The 19,618-nt window shown below is 36.1% G+C and overlaps 1 pseudogene; it reads left to right on the top strand.

Moving 5' to 3' along the window:
- Nucleotides 1-8,722: 8,722 nt before the first annotated feature.
- LOC149780152 (pantetheinase pseudogene) lies at nucleotides 8,723-10,946 on the top strand (annotated as a pseudogene).
- The last annotated feature ends 8,672 nt before the right edge of the window (nucleotides 10,947-19,618 follow it).

Here is a 19,618-nt window from a genome sequence, read left to right as displayed (position 1 = left end):
AGATGGAAATTAATAACTTAAGAAAAGCAAAGGACAAGATTAGTGGTGTGATGAAAGAGATAAAGGAGGAGAAGGAGGATGAAGAGGAAAGAATAAGAATAAGCAAATGGAACGAAAAAATTGAAAAAGAAGAAGAAAATGAAAAGAGGAAGAAAGAAGACGAGGAAGAGGAAGAGAAGAAAGAAGAGGAGGAGAAGAAAAAAAAGAAAGGGAAGAAGAGTGTAGGAGATAAAATAAGAACTTGGTGGAGAAAAAGAAGAAATTAGAAGAAAAAGAAGAAAACCCAAAGGCCCTTTTCAGGGCCAGCCATATTTCTCGAAAAGAGATAGCCTTTGAATTGCCTACCCCTTTTTTTATTTTATTTTATTTTTTTTTTTTTTTTTTTTTTTTTTTTTTAAAAAAATACAAAAAAATAGAGACCCTCCCTGTTTCAATTTTACATAGACCCTATATTGTCCCACGATTTTTGGCCATGTTAAATTTACATATACCCTATATTGTCCCACGATTTTTGGCCATGTTAATTCCCATAGACCCTATATGTTCCCACGATTTTTCTCCATGTTAAATTTACATAGACCCTATATGTTCCCAAGGGTATTTTTAATGATAAGCCCCATAGACCCTATACTATCCCCCTTCACTACTATCCTGCCCTGTTTATGGAAATGAATTTTGTTTGACAAGATCATTTACGGGTGGCGGTATGATCATTATAGAGGGGTGTAGTGTTTACTTTATCTATAACAAGCTTCATAGGGTGGTAAGAAGAAATGGATAGCATTTTTATTTATAAGGGGATTAAATATTGTTTATATCCTTCTTTTGCATCATAATTTGTCTGTTTGGGATGGTAGGTTGTTTTGAATACTGTGTGTAAGGGTATTTTAGAGGCGATAGCTGTTCTACTTAATTTATCATGAAGTTTAACAGTCTGCTAGAAAATATATGAAATTGTTAGTGTAAAGACAATTTTTTTAAATAATCATCTATGTGTATTTCAACTAGCTTAATTTAAAGGGTTATGTTTTGAAACAGTGTATTATTCTAGTTAGCATTGAGATAAGCATAACAAACTTTTTTGCAGCTGATATTTTCTTCAATATCGTGTACGTGTTTGAAACATTATAATGATTATAATGAGATTTTTACGCATCATGTGGCACGTTTTCAAACTTAAAGTGAACTAGGCACTTTCTACATGCACTATTTCCACTATAACTTTTAAATGTAGTATAATAAGTCAAATACAGTATAATTTCTGTTTTCTTGAAATGACTTAAAGTGGTTGATGATAAAAAAATAAAATAGTAGTTCATTTGTTGTTTCTAGATTTTTTTCTTTCCTTTATTTTCATATCTCTATTTCGTTTGATATTGCAAGTGAAGACGATGTATACTGTGAGCATTTCCAGAGAAGAAACAAACTACATTTATGGTGGACGAAATTCATGATACTGATAAAACTATTTTTGTGGTAGTTTATCACTCTTTTCCAGACTTTGAATTGGGGCAGAAGAGCCTTTGAACGAGTGCATACTTGTGATAACGTCCTTGAAACAGAGGATGTTGATTAAAGTATATCGCGTTTCTGTACAAAACAAACATGATCAATATACGGCCTTCAATATCGTGTACGTGTTTGAAACATTATAATGATTATAATGAGATTTTTACGCATCATGTGGCACGTTTTCAAACTTAAAGTGAACTAGGCACTTTCTACATGCACTATTTCCACTATAACTTTTAAATGTAGTATAATAAGTCAAATACAGTATAATTTCTGTTTTCTTGAAATGACTTAAAGTGGTTGATGATAAAAAAATAAAATAGTAGTTCATTTGTTGTTTCTAGATTTTTTTCTTTCCTTTATTTTCATATCTCTATTTCGTTTGATATTGCAAGTGAAGACGATGTATACTGTGAGCATTTCCAGAGAAGAAACAAACTACATTTATGGTGGACGAAATTCATGATACTGATAAAACTATTTTTGTGGTAGTTTATCACTCTTTTCCAGACTTTGAATTGGGGCAGAAGAGCCTTTGAACGAGTGCATACTTGTGATAACGTCCTTGAAACAGAGGATGTTGATTAAAGTATATCGCGTTTCTGTACAAAACAAACATGATCAATATACGGCCTTCAATATCGTGTACGTGTTTGAAACATTATAATGATTATAATGAGATTTTTACGCATCATGTGGCACGTTTTCAAACTTAAAGTGAACTAGGCACTTTCTACATGCACTATTTCCACTATAACTTTTAAATGTAGTATAATAAGTCAAATACAGTATAATTTCTGTTTTCTTGAAATGACTTAAAGTGGTTGATGATAAAAAAATAAAATAGTAGTTCATTTGTTGTTTCTAGATTTTTTTCTTTCCTTTATTTTCATATCTCTATTTCGTTTGATATTGCAAGTGAAGACGATGTATACTGTGAGCATTTCCAGAGAAGAAACAAACTACATTCATGGTGGACGAAATTCATGATACTGATAAAACTATTTTTGTGGTAGTTTATCACTCTTTTCCAGACTTTGAATTGGGGCAGAAGAGCCTTTGAACGAGTGCATACTTGTGATAACGTCCTTGAAACAGAGGATGTTGATTAAAGTATATCGCGTTTCTGTACAAAACAAACATGATCAATATACGGCCTTCAATATCGTGTACGTGTTTGAAACATTATAATGATTATAATGAGATTTTTACGCATCATGTGGCACGTTTTCAAACTTAAAGTGAACTAGGCACTTTCTACATGCACTATTTCCACTATAACTTTTAAATGTAGTATAATAAGTCAAATACAGTATAATTTCTGTTTTCTTGAAATGACTTAAAGTGGTTGATGATAAAAAAATAAAATAGTAGTTCATTTGTTGTTTCTAGATTTTTTTCTTTCCTTTATTTTCATATCTCTATTTCGTTTGATATTGCAAGTGAAGACGATGTATACTGTGAGCATTTCCAGAGAAGAAACAAACTACATTTATGGTGGACGAAATTCATGATACTGATAAAACTATTTTTGTGGTAGTTTATCACTCTTTTCCAGACTTTGAATTGGGGCAGAAGAGCCTTTGAACGAGTGCATACTTGTGATAACGTCCTTGAAACAGAGGATGTTGATTAAAGTATATCGCGTTTCTGTACAAAACAAACATGATCAATATACGGCCTACTTGCTGGTTATATAAGCAGCGGAGGTGTTCTACCCCTTACTACTTTAACGCTCACCGTCATCATGTTGATAACTAACGCCGTTTATTCATGGGTTGTATCTTTGAGCCACTTCTTTCCATTGATCAGAGCAGACAGACAAACATATAGAGCTGCTGTTTATGAGCATGCGGTCATCCTACCTCCTAATCCGGGTGCAAATGTTTCAAGGGAAGAGGCTCTGCACAATATGATGATCAATCTTCATGTCTATGAGACACAGGCCTCTATAGCAGCGGAACAGGTTGGTAGCAATTCAATATATATATATATATATATATATATATATATATATATATATATATATATATATATATATATATATATATATATATATATATATATATATATATATATATATATATATATATATATATATATATATATATATATATATATAATTCGCTGACTGGATGATATTAATATTTGTATTAAATAATAATTCTGCCCAGTAGTATCAAGCATTCTAGTTAATAATCCAGGGATAGCACTTTCCGTTTGGTGTATATTTGTAATTTTCTATAATTAATAATATGTACATTGATTTCTTTTATAGGAATCTGGAATGACTGTGTAGACATGATAATCAATTACTACGTCGTCATGCATTATTGTAGGTGATTTGTGCATGGTCGTGACTGAATATTGACTGGTACGTGCATTCAAATCGATGGGTACCGTTTGCCCGCGGACCTGGGTTCGAATCTCTGTTGACTACGAATTAAAAATTATCTACCCTGTACCATAGCATTATTTTTTGTATTATAAATATATATGAGATTTATACGAATAATCTTGTTATTTTACTTATTCTTACAGCTGGGAATAAAACATGAGCACATTTTTGTGTGTACATCGAACCTATTTCTTTAAATATTTGGGGTAGATAAAGGAACTGAACTTTTGCGAAAACAAAACGCATCTTTGACGCGTTCGATGACTAATAAATGCAGTCTCTTAAGTGTAACTTCTATATTAGTTTATGACCCAACTGTACAACTCACTGGAAGATATATAGTGAATAAATGTTTTGAAAAGTATAGGGAGGTTCAAGTTTTAGATGCATGCGGAGACACCCTATAATAAAAGACAAAAACACGATATTATTATTTTGAACAAGATCCACCGCTATCTACCATATCCATATCTCGACCTTCAAATTGTTGTTCTAGTGATTAAATAAACTTGGGGACGGAGTTATGCAGTGTGTATGTATCTGCGCAGTGGCACGTAAATGCGCGACGTCTCTAAATTCACTATGCACCGTTAGTCCATTTTGATCCCTGGGCATTAAAAGACAGATGTATCAATATAATTGACCCGGTAGTTGTCCCTACTACGTGACAAATGCCTGGATCAGAACCTTTATAGTATTGGGATTCACACCCTGTCACCATAACTATAAATCTGCATATGGTAAGAACGATTTATACCTGCAACATCCTTTGGCGTCCTGGTCAATCCTAAGCGCGCCAACCTACTATAACTACTACTACTAGTATATATATATATATATATATATATATATATATATATATATATATATATATATATATATATATATATATATATATATATATATATATATATATATATATATATATGTATATATATTCATATATATATATATATATATATATATATATATATATATATATATATATATATATATATATATATATATATATCATGGCATCATGGCACTGGAAAGACCAACGAAAACGGTCAGAGACTGCTGGAGCTATGCACCTACCATGGCCTGTGCGACACAAGCACCTTCTTCAAGTGTAAGCCACAACACAAAGTGTCATGGAAACGCCCCAGATCTTATCACTGGCACCACCTCGACTTGGTCATCACCAGGCGCTCTGCCCTTAACAGCGTCCTCTCCACCAGGACCTACCACAGTGCAGACTGCGACTCCGACCATGCCCTCGTGAGCAGAAGAGTGCGACTACAGCCACACACGCTACACTTCTCAAAACCAAAAGAACGTCCTCGCATAAACACTGCGCAGATGTCAGTCCCTTCCAAGGTGGAGGAGTATGTGTCCGCCCTGGACGATGCTCTACAGGAACTGCCGGAGCACGACGCTACATCCAAGTGGAACGCCATGAAGGGTGCTATCTACAGTACAGCTATGTCAACGTTTGGGAAGAAGGAACGACCCAGCCAGGACTGGTTCAGCGCACACCTATCAAGGATGGAACCACAAATCGAGGAGAAACGAAAATCCTTCATAGCTTACAAAAAATGACCTAATGAACGGACGCTTGCTGCTCTCAGAAGTGCCCGAAGTAACACCCAACGCATTGCTAGACAGTGTGCGAACGACTACTGGCAACAACTGTGTGAAGGGATCCAGCGCAGTGCCGAGTCAGGAAACATCCAAGGTATGTACAGTGGCATCAAGAAGGCTCTAGGCCCTACAGTGAAATGGGACGCTCCACTGAAATCACTGACGGGAGAGAAGATCACAGACCGTGGTCAACAGATGTCCAGATGGGTAGAGCACTACTCAGAGCTATACTCCCGAGAAACATCAGTCATCGATGCAGCTCTCAGCTGCATAAAGAATCTGCCCACCATGGAAGAACTCGACAAAGTGCCAACCTTAGAGGAGCTCAGCAAAGCAATCGACTACCTTCCAAACGACAAAGCACCAGGTAGTGACAGCATCCCGCCCGAAGCCATCAAACGTGAAAAACCAACATTGATTAAACCACTGCACCAGCTACATTGGCTCTGCTGGGAGGAAGGAGTAGTTCCCCAAGACATGCGCGATGCCACCATTGTGACCCTTTACAAAAACAAGGGCGACCGCAGTGACTGTAATAATTACAGAGGGATCTCGCTCTTGAGTATCGTTGGTAAAGGCTGCGGTTGCTAGCGGATCGTGTGTACCCGGAATCACAGTGTGGCTTCAGAGCAGGCAGGTCGACGACAGACATGATCTTCTCCCTATGACAACTCCAAGAGAAGAGCAGAGAGCAAGGTCAACCACTCTACATGATGTTCATCGACCTCACCAAGGCCTTTGACCTGGTCAGCAGGAAGGGCCTTTTTGAACTTCTGAGTAAGATCGGTTGCCCCCCAAAACTCCTCAGCATGATAATCTCTTTCCATGCAGATATGAAGGGAACAATCCTGTATGAAGGATCCACCTAAACCTCCTTCCCAATTAACAGCGGCGTGAAGCAGGGCTGCGTGCTTGCACCAATACTTTTTCGGTTCTTCTTCTCCATGCTCCTGTCCTACGCCTTCGACACGTCCACCAATGGCATATACCTACACACCAGGTCCGACGGGAGGCTGTTCAACCTGGCACGACCGCGCTCAAAGATCAAAGTGAGAGCTGTGCTCATCTGGGAGATGCTTTTTGCAGATGACGCAAGTCTTGTGACCCACACTGAGGAAGCCCTCCAGAGACTGGGATACCGTTTTGCTGATGCCTGCATGCAGTTTGGTCTCACCATCAGCTTGGAAAAAACAAATGTCAGCGTGCAAGATACCTCCATTGTCCCTTTCATGAAAATCAACGGTGTCACCCTGGAAGCAGTCAACAACTTTAATTACCTAGGGTCAACCATGAGCAACACTCTCTAGACTGATATGGAGACGGACAGAAGGCTTAGAAAGGCAAACACCATCATGGCTCGATTAACGAAAAGGGTGTGGGAAAACAAGGCGTTGACAGAGCACACCAAGGTCCGAGTCTACCAGCCCTGCGTTCTCAGCACCCTTCTATATGGAAGTGAAACCTGGAGTACCTACATGAGGCAAGAACGCCGGCTCAACTCCTTCCATATACGGTGCCTAAAACGCATCCTGAAAATCAGCTGGAAAGACCGTGTTGCACACAGCGAGATCCTGCAGCGTGCAAGTACCCCCAGCATGTACTCCCTGCTGAGCAAACGCCGCCTTCGATGGTTAGGGCACGTCCGACGCATGGAGGATGGAAGGCTGCCAAAGGACATACTATATGGACAACTGGCCACTTTCATGAGAAGAGTCGGACGCCCCTCACTCCGTTTCAAGGATGTATGCAAGAGGGACATGAAGACATGCAATGTTTCACCCGATGGCTGGGAAGAGCTGGCCGAGGACCGATACACCTGGAGACTAACGGTAAACAATGGCATATAAGTCGCTGATGCGAGTAGAGGCCAGTTGGTGACAGAGAAACGTAAGAGAAAGAAGAACGCGGCAGCAACCACAGTAATACATACTTCCCAGTATGTCTGCACCAACTGCAATAGGGACTGTCACTCACGTATAGGATTGCACAGCCACAACAGACGATGCCAACAGAGACAAACAACACCCCAAGGTCGCAATTCGCATGGTCTTTCGAGACTGAGTCGCCAATGATGATGATGATGATATATACACACACACATGCACTCTCCCTACGGGAATAATTATCTGAGTCAGAACTTGCAAACTACTGAGATGCCAACCATATACCCATGTACATAAGTTGTTGTATGGAGAGAAAAATGCATGCTCACAACTAACTTTGGTCTTTAAGGTAGTTCTTCCCCTCAGACATTCTCCCAAGGGGCACGACCTTTGGGGTGGAGATGGTAAGTATTTTGAGATGTGTTTTACAAACACATTCTTCTCGATATTGCTTAACTTTAATTCTTTCAACATATGTTCCAAAATATCAAATTATTGGAAAACAAATCTATATCTTATAAAATGCAATCAATTTGCTCCGGCTTTAGTAAACTGCTTGTCAATCTTTAATAAATACAACATTCATTGTGCAGCCTAGGTAACTTGAAACATATCCTGTATGTCATAATAGGTAATTAGAAGTAAGATCCACAGTGGCTCATTGATTAGTGTACCGGATACATGATAGAAAGTATGCAGGTTCAAAACCTACCATCGGATCATCCGCTCATCAGTTGACGTTGAATGCCCTTTGTCTGAAACATATATAGCTCTCGATTGTCCTTTGTTGTTGTTGTTGTTGTAAATTTAATGCTATTTTTCAGCACAAGATAGGCCAAACATGGCGTCCAATACAAATGGTGGAGGAAGAATCCGAGAAAACAGCGAAAAGAACCACCGACCCACGAGAAGCTACTGTCAAGCTTTCTCACATACCCACATTGGCCGAACCCGGGACCCAAGCCATGAAGACAGAGGTGAGATGCCAGTGATCCGTAACGGTGAGCTCTTTAGACCACTGGATCACTCGGCGTCCCTCCTTTGCACCAAATAGCCTATGTGTGTAGCTGTGCAATGCAACAACAAACCAAACATATAATGAATTTCATAATGACCTATTTAAATAGACTAAGCTAATTTTCCTTTGAATTTACATAATAATGCGATCTTCTCATTTTATTTAAATTTCTCTGATCTGTCATATCAGATAACATACAACAACATCTGTTAGTAGACATTATAGCTCGATTCTAAGATCTGATCCAGGTTTGGTGTCCAAATTTCAAATACATAATAATATATTCTTTTCCAGGGTGCTGATATTCTTGTCTTCCCTGAAGATGGAATACATGGATACAAATTTAAAAGTAGATATACTGTCGCCCCGTATCTCGAATATATCCCTGATCCCAAGTCTGAAAGCTGGACACCGTGCGACGAACCCGGAAGGTATAATGACTCAGATGTTCAAGTATTTCTAAGTTGCCTAGCAAAGAGACATTCTATTTATTTAGTGGCGAACATAGGAGACGCACAGCCTTGTGTAAAAGATGACCCTAACTGTCCACCAGATGGCCAGTATCAATACAATACAGACATTGCTTTTGATAGATCGGGAAAGCTTATTGCTAGGTATCATAAACAAAATCTTTATTACGAATGCCAGTATGATGCGCCTGTCAATCCCGAGTACATCTACTTTGATACTGATTTTGGTCGCTTTGGTTTATTTACCTGCTTTGATATACTTTTTCATGAACCAGCCATTCCACTTCTTCAGGAGCATAACATTACTGATATTGCTTTTCCCACGGCATGGATGGACGCTTTGCCATTCTTCTCTGCAATAGGGTACCATTCATCCTTTGCTGTCGCAAATAAAGTAAATTTCTTGGCTGCAAATCTTCACCGACCACAAGAAAGATTTCAGGGTAGTGGCATTTACACGCCGATTGGACCAAAAAGTTTTTACTACAGTAGAACACAGGATGACGGAAAATTACTGGTCGCTGACGTTCCTGTGATACGTCCTACAGTAGGTTCAACTACTTCAAACGAACACCATCCACTATCCCCAGGAATAAGAGAAAATCATCGTATAACATCAAATGAGTTCAAATCTACCAGTTTCCGTGACTGGCATAATTTTGTAATCATCGGTGCAGAAAACGGTACCGAACAGGTGTGTCAACAGGGTTTATGCTGCTATCTGGAGTATGAAAGACAATATAGTGCAGAAATGTATGCTCTCGGAGTTTTTAACGGAATACATAAATCTCGTAGCCCATATTATTTGCAAGTATGCATGCTACTACGATGTGCGTCATCCACACAAGAAAGCTGTGGAAAATTAAATTTTGACGCTAACACAAGATTTAACCATTTCAAACTCCATGGCAATTTCTCTACACCGTATGTAAACCCACAAGTTTTACTATCCATCAACGGATCTTTGGAGCTTGCCCCGATTGGTACATGGCAATACGATTCAAATACTTTGCAAGGAAGTTCCACCCTGTCTCCTCTGTTGTCAACCATTATGGTGGGCAGAATTTATGTCAGAGATACTATAGCGACATGTTGAAGCGAAGAGACAATAAAATCTCCAAGTAATATTGTAAATAGAATATACAAAAAGTCAATCATTAATTGATAATTGTATGGAATATAACCATATAATTAACAAACTCATAAGTTTGTTAACCTTGACATAAATAACATCTATTACATAATGCACCAATCACATTCTCTCCTTGGTTTGCGTGTTCTTTTATGCCTATAACATGTTTAAAAGTCAACAAAAATACAAAATAAGATATAGATCTAAATAAACTTAATTTTCCAGTTACTAAGCTTATTTTACATCTGACAGCATGTGGCCGAAAACTAGGTTGTGGATAATATGGTCAATGACTCATATCTATATAATGTAAACATTTAGATACGAGTTCTGATTCTAGCAAAGTTGATCAATTTAATTAATAATGGCAATTATTTCCAACTGAAACTTGATGAAACATACTAGAAGTTCAATGATTACAATGGCATCATTGTCTCTTTAATGAATGACTTCAAAGACAACACAACATTACAATTGCATGTACTACCCCAGGCTTGATATTGGCTGGTTTCATCAGACAAAAATTATTTGTTACAAAGAAAAATTGTTTTACCTTTTCAGACACACTTGTAATGCGTTCCTTTCTTATCCAAATGATAGGAACAGACTTTTAATGAGATCACCTGTCATTCTCTTTTTCTTTTAAAAACGAAGTATACTTCAAACCTGAAATTATAATAGCATATACATGACAAAATGGTATACTTTAGATAGATTCATCAAATAGAAAACATGATGTGTGCAGAGCTAGAAGTCTCAGAATTTATACTGTTCTGATTCTTAAGAAACGCAATGTACCATGCATAATTCCTGAATAAATAGCATAGAAACTGGAACCTTGATTATAACTTTTTTGACAAAATATTTCTTGAATAAACGAATGCTTAACAAAAAAGCTGATTTAGAAAAAGATGGCATTAGCTTGTGTTTTACAAAATCATTCTTTAACATTCTTTCTCACTTTCTCCCTATCTTTTGATTTTTCGAAAAATGTTACTGAAACAATGTAAAATGTTTTCCTTCACACCCTATTATTCTAGATTTAACAAAGTAGACAAAGTAGGCAAATGTGTTCCAGGATCAACGAAAGACGTTTCAAAGCAGCTATCAAGGTAAATATGGTCACGTATATACGGTCATGTACTTTCATAAATGAATTCAATAAGTGGATCTTTTTCCTAATATGGAATTTCCTCAATATAACCTACATTTATAACAAGCTTTGGAAAGAATCTACCAAAACGATAAACCAATGGCGGAAGTGGAACAGGGTCTTTGAGTGTGATTGTATGCCATTGTCTTCCATAAGAACTAAAATTTAAACCGCCATCCTCTACTTTTGTATCTCTTTGATGGTCTGTGAGTGTGTTTGCCAATGGGTTTGTATGAAACAAACGTTTCAGAGCACGCGTTGACTCTGAAAGTTAGCAGCATGTTAATTGGGTGATACAAATCATACCATGGCTAAAATGTGTCACACACGTTGTTTGGTCGGTGAAACCGCGCAATTACTTTTCATCCGTCCGTCGACTATATATGGATGCGAGCTTGCTTCTTGTGACATTCTTGGTTATTTTTCGAGTTGGCATAAACTGCTAATTAGTGGATGATACGAGTGCAGTACACCCTTAATTAGGTGACTAAAGAAAATAACATTAAATGAGCTAATTAGAGAAGTGATGAAGTAGGATAAATGAAACTTAAAGATAATGACAAAAGGGAGGTGAATAGTTGCAACATCGCTTCAGCCAAAACTAGAATAATGTCGATCAGAGGGTAAATGAAGGGGAGAGCACATACCGATTGAGCGATATGATTGGCAAAGGCAAATCTGACCAACAGAAAACCCTTTTCTGGGCTAAAACCAAAGTTACCCACTCCTCTACAAAAATAGTGATATATTAATCAGTATACGCCAGGAGCATTTGGATATCGTTTGTCTTTAACAACTAGTCACTAATCCCTCATAGATGTTTTCTATGTATAGTGGGTGAGCACTCCATCCATTCTGTGTTATATTCTGATGTAGTGTTTGTACATATACTGTAGGCACCCCAATCTTTACACTGGTGACAATATATTTGTATGTACGTGTTAACATTCATATTCTAGGTGTTTAGTAATTGTAGGTGCTGGTCAGTAGCTTTTTGGTTAATTGAAACAGCGGCTTGCTATGTGACTGCAGGTTCTTGTCTGTCACTAAGTGCAGCTTAACATTATTTTCCCCATGTCACATATGATAATTTTGTATTCAAGTCCATTGCACCAGGAGTTTTGTGAAACCTTTGTGCCTTTTAATATTACCAATCCGCTTGTAGCAGAGTGTCAAATTAATATCAAGCCCATAGAATAATGTTAAATTTACATTGTCTCCAGAACATTCCGCATTCAAGTTTCAGACCATAATGCTAATTCATGTTGTTTGCAGTGTTATATTTGTCCCCAAACTGACAGATATTACTTCCTTTCGTTCGTCCTTAGCATTTTTACTAGCACCATTAATAAGTATTGGTTGACACATGTATGAATTGCCATGTTTTGGTACTATATTTTCAGAAACAATCCTTGAGTTTCGTAGTAAAGTGGTTTGGGATCAAACACTTTAAAAAAAACTATACATTTTTCCCAGACTAGGTATTTATACTTCCAGTGGTTGTTCTGGTGTTATATTTCTGAGTAATAATATTGTACAATGATGATCCTGGTTGATATTTTTAAATTGTGACGGTGCTCTTTTGCTGTTTGATTAAGTTTATGTAAAGAAATAATGTTGTGCATGTCTGATGCACACTAATAGTTTATGGTATCACAGTTTAGAGGTACCTAATAATGACACCAAACAATCATTCGTAACGTGGATTGAAATAGTCCCTATCAAAATTAAGCTATTTTACACATTAATATAAAATAAGAAATCTTTTTTTTTAACGAACTTACAGCAATGAACAGAGCCATCAGTTCTAACTTATTGTTAAAGGAAACGTTTGATGAAAAATGTACTTCTTCAGCTTTGCACATTGATTATATCACAATCCTGCGTGACACGGCTCGAATAACAAATCTGCACAGGATGTCTGAAATCACTAATTTACGGGTTCACATCATATTTCTAGCTTTGATATATCATCTTTAAGAAAAGCAAGATAATTCGTTCTTAAACCGTCCATGAGAAATTCAGGCATCATATGAAACTAAGAAGTCACAATAAAATCCGGAATGCGAATTTGTTTACATTATTGTTGACTTTACGGGTCCTGCTGAGTTGATACCATCAGATGAATTCCTTAATGCTTATCAAAACAGCGTGAAAATAAAGGGACAAGAACAAGCTTTTACACTCATACCCAGTATAACAAATAAGTATACACCCATAAAAGATATGAACGCCAATCTAAACAATGGCGGGTGGGAGTGATGTCCGACGCTTAGAAATGGACAAAACGCAACACACACATAGTATGCATTATCAGTGATGCATTAAGAAAGTTATCAATGATACAGTCAGCATGAGACAATCTTGACAAACTCAGTGGATTCTGAGTATTTAAGGAGAACTCCGCTCGTAATATCATAAAGGTATTTAATTATCATACCTCTTGCATAGCAATATGACATTTTTTAAGAGGTCCTTTGAATTTTCTTTGCACAGGGTTCGCCGCATGGTTTACCTTTCAATAGCTAGACTAAAACAGAGACAGTGTCTGCATCAATAGCCAATACAAATAAAAGTGATTTAAACCTCATCAATAACACTGCCAATCTAGTAATTATGGTACAACACGTTGATGCAACTAACAGTAGTCTTGTAACAAAAATATTAATGCTCAAATGCTTAAAGCTTCGGAAGATACAAATTTAAAAAATAAGAATACAACCTGAAACTAATTATTGAAAATAAATTATACGGTACTTAGCAGAGTGGGAATACGAATAGCCAAGTAAATCTTTGTAGATAAGGATAGCTAAGAACGGAAAAAGGATTTAACGTACATTGAGACATTTAAATTATTATGTATTGCTGTACAACCATCACAAACTGTGCGAAAGATATGCCCAATCATCGACGACATATACTGTCGCAATAGGGAAGTTTAAAAATAAAACACGTAGTTTAGAAGCTGATATGAAGAAAATAAAATTAAAATTAAAGAAAAAATCACGTTACAATTACAGCGAATAAATCTGCATTGACAGCCGAATATATATTTGGCTCTCAGAATAGCGTACTCGTATTGATTGCTTTTTATATGCTGTGTACCTCTTATAACCGTTTATGATAAATAACTTTCTTTCCAACTCGTGGCTTTGCATATAATGTCATCGATAATGCATATCTTAATGACTGCATGTTTCACTATTTGATCATATTTTCAAATTTTGCGGTAGATCAGCTTCTCTATTGAAGAGCGTTTCCGTTAAAATTGCTCTAAACCCGCTTAAAGTGAAATGAGCAACTATGCCTGTAAACATTCCTGAACTATTGCTATCCTAGCTTGATTCAATTAAAATAATTAAATTTTATATTCTTTTCATACGTCACTTGTGTCGACATTTTTGAGAAAAACATATTTAATCTAATTAATATTTGGAACCTGAAATCAGGACTGTTGTCTTTAGGTCCCTTAGGATATAACGTTGGATCAATTGCAATAAGTTTACTCATGTATGCAAAGATTAGACGTTTGTAGTGGTACTGGGATTATCGACTCTGATGATCATGGCATGACAATGTCGAAACGTCTGGAAACAGATCTGGATGCAGTGAATTGCCAAATATTAATACTGCACCTGAGCTGATGCCCCCCCCCCCCACCGATGTTGACACAGCTCTTGCATCTCACTTCACATCTATGGAATGAGCATATATGTTCGGTTGCCTAATCCACTAGAAAGGTCTTTCCAGATTGTAGCTAGGTGTAGCTGTACACTCTCGGTCAGCAGTCACAGATAGTACCATCCATTATTACTATCAGTAACACTAGATGCCGTACTTGACTTGACTGTTCGCAACCTTCCCTCACTTACACCAAACGTACGCGCAAGTCACGTTACTTTTTATATTCACATTATCAGATTCCTTCAAATTATATGGCGATGGGCGAGCGGCAAATCAGCAGGTGTGCATACACAGGGAGCTGTAGCTTCAGACCAGGAAAAGGGCAGTTCAGGGCATTGGTGCGCTTTTCAATTATCTGAAACATAAGTGGACATCAGTAGTCCCTTGGGTGACTGAGCAGCCCTTTTTAGGATCACAAGGTTCACCGAAGCACTAATAATATGCTAGAAAAGGTGCAGATTCAGCCTAGCACACTACGACTAGGCAAACATGTACCCGAAGAAACCTAATGGCGCCAAATTGAAAAAGGAGAACGCGAAACTGTTGTTGAAGAAGTGTGCGGCCAACTTAATACAATCGATACAAACACCAAAAATGTTGAGGAAGACTGGATATTTTTCATCTACTCAGTGTGCTTTATTACATCCAAAATAATCAATATAAGAAGACAAAATGAGAGGAAGAAACTACAGTTCGTGATCTTCCATTTGCTGACTACTGTTCCCTGCAGATTAAATACTATATAAGACGAACTAGAATGTAGATTATGTAGAAGTCATGATGTCAAATTAAAACACGTGTATTCTGATTATAAAGATAAAATAGAAGAGCCAACAAATAAATGAATACAAACAGACCTAAGTAAAGATACTGTATAGCAAACTAAGTTGAAAAATGATGAAAGTACAAAAGCAGAATTATTTGGATATACGCTACGTGAAATCTCTTTCGGGGATAAAATTGCAAACAAAAGTTTAAAAGTAAAGAATGTTTCTATTGCTGCAATTGACTATAATAATTATTATTATGTGTGTATAGAAAATATGGAGAAATATTTAGTACTTGGTTCGTGTATTATCTACCTATCTATCTATCTATCCATCTATCTATATATATATATATATATATATATATATATATATATATATATATATATATATATATATATATATATATATATATATATATATATATATATATATATATATATATATATATATATATATATATATATATATATATATATATATATATATATATATATATATATATATATAGATATATATATATATATATATAGTACACGAACAGCGAACACATGTATATGTTTAGTTTATTGTATATGCAATAAACTAACAACGAACACTGCAAATCTAATTTCTCACTCACTAGCCTGATCGTTTTTGACTTTAACTGAGTCAGTTCCAAAGCTAAACACAAAACATAGAGAAGACAAACAGTAACAACAAACAAGCTTTGACATAGCAAAGGTTGACATTTTAATCAATCCTGACACAAGCGATGCCTTACTGGATCCGGTGTATTTGAAAGGACTGGTGTTTGCCGTATGAGTCGTGTTCTTTATATATATTGCAATTCGGCTGTCCTCAACTAATTCCCTATCGCAGTATGATTGAAATAAAATATTGCTCATCATCAATAAAATGTCATTATCGAATCATTTTTGCAACATTTAATACTCTACCATACATACCATCATATGATTCAATCTGAATCAGCCTTAGAAAAGCAAAAATATTTTCAAATTAAATGCCCGATCACCACCACAACGAGGTAAAATTTTTGTACTCTACTTCCCACGATATAATATTTTAGATCGTATTTCTTCTAGATGATTCTAAAGCACGACCATTTGAATTTTCCAGAGTCAAGCGCCTTCCTCCACCCACACTATACTTTCTTTTTCAAAGCCGAACAGCCTATCCTTTCAATTTGTAATCAAATAGTATAATTCCTAGTTTTGGCACACATATGTTTTTAGAACATCCATGAAACAAAAGCTAATGAGTGAAACATGTCATGAATTATGAAGCTACTGCTTCCGCATTCGATAACAGCATGCTGACTAATATGCGAAATCTTTCCAGTAGATTTCCGTGGGTCGGTGGTTGTTTCTCACATTGTTATGCGTTCTTCCAACGCCAGATATATAATCCGCCATTTATATCCTATCAGGTGCTGAAAAATGACGTTGAAATTACAGCAAGAACTTTAACACAATTAATAATTGACTAATATATGTTCACGATCATACATAGTGAGCTAAAGGCAATCTGCTAAATGAAGGTTTAAATAGTATGAATTGACGAAAACTGTATCCATTGATCGTAATGAACTACTGTATAAACGAATGATTGTGTTACATGGCACGCCTTTTAACCTAGCAGTATGGTGTATCAAGATTGGTACATTCAACGTTTTTAAAAATGAAGCTAAGTGTATTTGACGCACAGCAATTCAAAAACTAGACCTTTCAAATTATGATAATATACAAATAAGGTTGTACAATTTTACACAGCTATAAAATATATATCTTTATAAAACCTGTGATTCTAAACTGATAGAGTTGTCCGACATTCCTTCTCCTCAAACACATTTTCACTAGTTAAGAAAGCACACTAGGACGAAATGCGAGGTGTTATGTATCTGAATAAATCCCCGTATTGGTCTTACAATCAGTAAAACAAAATAAACTTACGGTATTGAGAATTAAAACCCAAATAATCATAGAATTTCAGACACAAGACCTACTAATTAAAGGACTGATTAAACCATAGTGGAAATCCAAGTTAAACCCAACGTTGAAAGTGTTGATGTACCTGTCGTGGCTCGTGTGATGCTGATGCGCCAACATATTTTGTCGGAATACAATAATACAATCCAGGAATTAAATCCGTATTTGAAATTTCACTATAAACGCAAGTCTATAAGAATGTTAGTTTTCAAGAGCACTTTGTATTTCCAGAAAATAACTACTTGATTTAATAATTTGTATAAATGAAATTATAGCGAAAATGAGTTGCTCGACACTAGCATAATGCAACTCATTATGCTAATATCTTAAACCATGAATAATTAATTTATTGAGAAACAATACTATGTAGACCTCTACTTTACCTCAGATCACACATATAATATTCTTAACAAAACTATTACCTAATGGAAAGTAACCTTCTAGAAACTACTTAATGGTCACAAATTATAATCTTAGTCATTATAAAGTCTGTTTATAAAGTTATAATATAAAGATCCTGTGAACACAATGTCATGGACTCAAGCAAAAATAATAATAATAAGTAAACTACACTCACTGAGAAACTATTCAGTTATGTATTGGTTGTTTACAGAATAACAAAGGATCAATGATTCAGGTCAGTTTCTACGTGACTTGAACTTAATTTTTGACAAGGTCAAGTTTCACTTCGCCTCATCAAGAAGAAGAAAGATTTATGCAACCAAACTGTATTGTATATATTAGTCAAATGTACATCTAATACAAAATTTACATCAGATGAATACCTAAGAATGACACACAACATGCATGAAACAATATAATATTTATTTTAATCTGGTAATAAATTGCCCTTTCCCTGGACGTGTTGATGTCAATATTGTATTCCTGCCACATGAAACTTCACCTTATTAATCTTCAATGTTTGCTTTTCATCTTGCCAATGCAAGCAAGGGGTCGTGATTGCTAAACATAATAATCGGAGAAGGAGCTGAACTAATATACACTTCAAAGGTCTGCATTATCTCTAAGTGATTTTTCCATGTGTCGTTTTAGATGATCAAATCATCGATGTAAGCGTCACAAGTATCCAGAGCAGACGTACTCATGTTCACTAAACCTTGTATAGTACAATACGAACATTGCATCCCAAACGGCGTAACTTTATATTGATAAAGTCCATCTGGAGCCACAAATGTCGAAATTTCATTTGCCATTTCCGTCAGTAGAACTTGCCTGGATCCTCTGAAAGGTGAAAAAAGGTGACACTCTTTTGTGTTTCCAATTATTTAGATGAATTGATCGAGTTCTTAAAAATGGAAATTAATCAGTTTTGATTACAGTGTTCAGCTTTCTATAGTCTATGCACATGTGAAAAGTATTATCTACAAGAATACATGGTGACCCCCTGTCACGTTTACTCGGTTCTATGAAATCATTGTCCAGCAGATACTGAATTTCTTTTTTCAAGCACAGGTCTCACAGGTATTGGTGGCCTGATTTGGTCTTATGTAATGGGCCATCATTATGCCTATAGGTTCGTCAAATGAATGAATAGGTTGCACGTAAACCTTAGATATCTTCTGATTGAGTTTTCCTACAACTTGAAAAGTATGAAAAGATCTACAGTAAAATTTAACAACAGCACTTTTACGTTTCTCACAATAAAAGAGATACAATATCTAGTTATCAGTCTTAGTGATCCCAAAATAAACAGCCCATGTAGTTTCATGGGCTAAGCTAATAATTTCCTCTCCATATGACTTTTGGAATTATAATTTCAGTTCACTGACCATTATTCGCCAAAATGTACCTCAGATACCCTCCATTTCCTGATAAGGACCACATAGATTAACATAATAAAATATGTGGCTTTTGTTTAGCTAAACGCCATCTGAAACAAACAGGATAAGTGGTTGTCGTTCGTCAATCTGATTAAATAAAGATAATGAGCAGTTAAATGAGGATCACTGTGAACAATACCCTTTGGCTG

The sequence above is a fragment of the Sinohyriopsis cumingii genome, chromosome 16 (genome assembly GCF_028554795.1).
Source record: "Sinohyriopsis cumingii isolate HCF-2022 chromosome 16, ASM2855479v2, whole genome shotgun sequence".
In the NCBI taxonomy this organism is placed as follows: Eukaryota; Metazoa; Mollusca; class Bivalvia; order Unionida; family Unionidae; genus Sinohyriopsis; species Sinohyriopsis cumingii.
This window is presented reverse-complemented; position numbering and strand designations above follow the sequence as displayed.